The sequence below is a fragment of the Dasypus novemcinctus genome, chromosome 30, assembly GCF_030445035.2.
Source record: "Dasypus novemcinctus isolate mDasNov1 chromosome 30, mDasNov1.1.hap2, whole genome shotgun sequence".
Classification (NCBI taxonomy): Eukaryota; Metazoa; Chordata; class Mammalia; order Cingulata; family Dasypodidae; genus Dasypus; species Dasypus novemcinctus.
The window spans coordinates 46,392,760-46,396,660 of NC_080702.1; the positions used below are offsets into that span (position 1 = coordinate 46,392,760).

At 41.0% G+C, this 3,901-nt stretch overlaps 1 pseudogene; it reads left to right on the top strand.

Annotated features, from left to right (window-relative positions):
* Positions 1-1,271: 1,271 nt before the first annotated feature.
* LOC131276714 (TBC1 domain family member 22B pseudogene) lies at positions 1,272-2,434 on the top strand (annotated as a pseudogene).
* The last annotated feature ends 1,467 nt before the right edge of the window (positions 2,435-3,901 follow it).

Here is a 3,901-nt window from a genome sequence, read left to right on the forward strand (position 1 = left end):
ATTGGGCATTTGCCTTGATTTTTATTTCACACTGATATCTAGAAATAAGACTAGTTAATTGCTTCTTGGCCTTTTGGTTAAGATCAAGTGTAGAAATAATGTTAGGAATCTGTCATCTTAATTTAAATTCATTTTCTACAGGGAAAAACAATTAGCATAGAGTATGTGTTAATGTGCATTTTCTCACTATGAGGAAAATTCCAGTGAAGTTAGTTTAGTAATACCTTTATTCTGAGTTCTTTTGTGTGATTCAGGAAAACAGCGATTTTTTTTTTTTTTTTTGGCATCATTTTTAAAGACCTCCCTCAAGAAGGCAAATTGCACAGGGACTTGACGTTTGGGGAAAGTTGTGCAGATTTCTAGAAAACACATTTTTGGCTTGGAAGAGAGTGATAGTCTTGCACAGGATTTAAACATGAAGACATCAGTAGGTGGTAAGTGACTTAAGAGCCTTAAACGATGTGATTGTTACTGAATGTCAAATGCAGCTCTTCAAAGGGACTAGCAGATAAAGTGGAAAGAAATCTAATAAGTGATATTTGTTTAGAGGGATGCAAAATGATCAAGACATTCTGAGATGGAGTTGTGGGTTTAGGGTTGTTTTTGCCCCTCACCTTGAGTCTTGCTGAAACATGCCACAGTGGTGGTGTTTCCATTCCCTGGGAATGGGAATAATGAAAAAGATTTGAGTTGCTTAACTCTTTTGCAGTTTTTCAGGAATGCTTTCACCAATGCTTTTATTTTTTATTTTTATCATCATATAAGGGTAACTTGGTGGCAGATATCTGGAGAAAGATTGTAACGATTCGACCCTTTATTGCATCTTATCTTTCTCTCTAAGATGGTATAGCATGTTTTATATCTTAGGGGCAAATAAAGATTACAGGAACAAAGGACTCAATTTTATTTTATTAATTCATATTAACAACACAAGTGTGTTCATATATCAATAGCTACATAACAGTAATTTATCTGTCTCATTAACAATATACAAAATAAGAATCTATATTATGTAAGTACATGTCGATAACTTGATTCAACCTCATGTTCACTGATGGAGTAAACGGTTATTAAAATGATGTCATCGATGTTACCGGTCGGCTTCAAGGGCATGCAGGAATCCCGCTCCCCATTGGTCCGCCTGTCCACAGCCTTAGAAGCCCACCAATGGCAGCGCCTCTGGGTGGAGTGTCGCCCACATCCAAGATGGCGCCCCCAGGAGCTGGGAGCGGGTGACCGCCGGGGAAGCGGCCTGGGTTGGCCCTCGGGTTGTGGGGTCTGGGGGCCTCTGGCTGGGTCCCCCCCCCCCCCAGCCTACCTACAATGCCTACCCTGGGCCAGAGCAATGGCGGTTGAGAACAGCACGCAATTTTGGAAGAGGAACGCCAAGCTTCCGGGGAGCATCCAGCCCGTGTATGGAGCACAGCACCCTCCTCTGGACCCACTGCTCACCAAAAACTTCATTAAAGATCAGTCAAAAGTCAATGCAGTTCCTCTGAAGAATAAGAAGGCCTCCAGTTTTCATGCATTTGCCCAGAATACCGGTGATGCGTGGGACATTGGTGATGATGAAGAAGAGGACTTTTCCTCACCTTCTTTCCAAACCCTGAACTCAAAGTTTGCTTTGGCAACTGCAGACCAGATGCTGGAAAACCACAGCAAGCTGAGGGTGAAACCAGAACGATCCCAGGCAACAACATCCAAAGTTCCTGCCAGCTACAAGGTCATAAAGTCCAGCAGTGATGCCCAGCTGTCCAGAAACTCCAGTGATACATGCCTGAGGAACCCTCTCCACAAACAGAAGCCGCTCCCTCTCTGACTCATCATCCCCCTCGTTGCCCGGATCTCAGACCAGAATGCTTCTGGGGCTCCCCCAATGACTGTCCAGGAGAAAACCCGCCTAGAAAAGTTCCATCAGCTTCTCTCCAGCCATAACACTGACTTAGATGAACTGAGGAAGTGTGGCTGGCCAGGGGTTCCCAGGCAGGTTCATCCTGTAACCTGGAGACTCCTGTCAGTGAGTTCTGCCTACCTTGTGGGGAAGTGAGAGCCTCACGCAGTCCTTCTTGCCTGATGAGGGCTATCTCCCCGCAAACCCTGAGAGGAGGAAGTTGACCCTGCAGAGGAAGTGGGAGGAGTATTTTGGCTTCATTGAGCAGTATTATGACTCTCAAAACAAGAAGCACCACCAGGACACCTACAGACAGATTCACATTGACATTCCAAGGACAAATCCTCTCATTCCACTGTTCCAGCAATCACCTGTACAGGAGATCTTCGAGAGAATTCTCTTTATTTGGGCCATCCAACACCCTGCTAGTGGGTATGTCCAGGGAATTAATGACCTGGTTACTCCGTTCTTTGTCATCTTCCTCTCAGAATATGTGGGTAAGGAGCATGAGTATCAAATTGAACAAGCTATTGCTGTTTCTTATCTTTGATCTATTCGTTTGTTTTCCCCAAAGAGTGTAGCCAGTGCATATGGCTTACTAAAAAAGAGATAGTGGCTTTGGAACACACAATTAAAAACCCTGTTTTAAAAGCAAAAAAAAAAAAAGATGTCATTTCAGTTGAGAGGGTATGGAGTTTGTCCTGATAAAACAACTATTTCCTCTCTACGATCACCTTGGGAACACCAGAAAACCAATCATTAGCTGTGCATTCCTTTGTGTTAGTCAATATTTTATCAGCTGTTTTCTTAGGAGGCATTCAAGAAATAATAAACACCACTGCATTTTCCAGACTGTGCAAAGGCACTGATTACAAATTTAATGCTGAGTTCGAGGTGCAAGTGATATATTCCAATTCATACTTTTGCCTTAATTCTTTGAATAATTTGGAATTAAGATGATTCTAGATAGATAGATACCTTATCTATATCTTAACTGTAAATATACTCCACTTTATGAATGGATTTTGGGGGCTCTTCATATAATGATTAACGGTTTGGTAATGCACCCTAATTTTTTTACTTTTAAAAGAGAACAGATTATTTAAGAAATATATGTTGGATATGTCTTACTCTGCCAGCTCTAGGACAATACCACACATGGTGTGGCTTACAAACAAGAATGTATTAGCTCATGGTTTCAGAGACTTGCTTGCTTTCTCCCAGGATCTGTAGGTTCTGCCTGGCCATCAATCTGTGGGTTCCTTGGCTTTCCCATCACAGGGTGGCGTCCTCTCCTTTCTTTTTTGGGCTCAGTTGACTTCTAGCTTCTTCTCCTCCATAAAGACTCTAAGAATAGGATTAAGGCCCAACCTCATTCAGTTGGGCCACATCTTAACAAAAATAGTAACATGCACAGGAATGGATTATGATTAAGAACAAGTTTGTTTGTTTTTTCTTTTCCCTGGGATATGTAATTCAACCTTCCACAGAATATTAAGAGGAATAGAATTCCCCATTTCTTGCTAAGGGGGCTTGTGTGATGATGGGGATAAAAAAATCAAACTTGTTGAGAAAAACTACACTCAAGATAAATAAGTTAAAATTGTCCTTCTGCCTGCTTTAGGGACTTAGGCAAAAAGAGCAAGGTACAAAAAGTAGAGAGAAAAGTAAAGCCCATTTTATTTTGCACTAATTATAATTTAACAAAAAAAAATTAAGGAAAAATGAGAAGGTGAAATTATTAATATTATCTTTTTAAAGTAAATGCTTGGTCAAATGAAAGAACAAAATGTATGCACCAGGCACAGATATCCTATAATCCTTATCCAAGTGTTCGGGCTATAAATTATGCAAGTACCCATGTAACAAAGCAGCATGAAATCCAAGTATATTTACAAAGGAATACTCACACCAAGTGCTGGTGACATGAACCTAAACAACTGATGAAAGTTGATTACTGGAGGATATAACTTCTTTATCTTTAAAAAGTGACATTTTGTGCAGCAATAC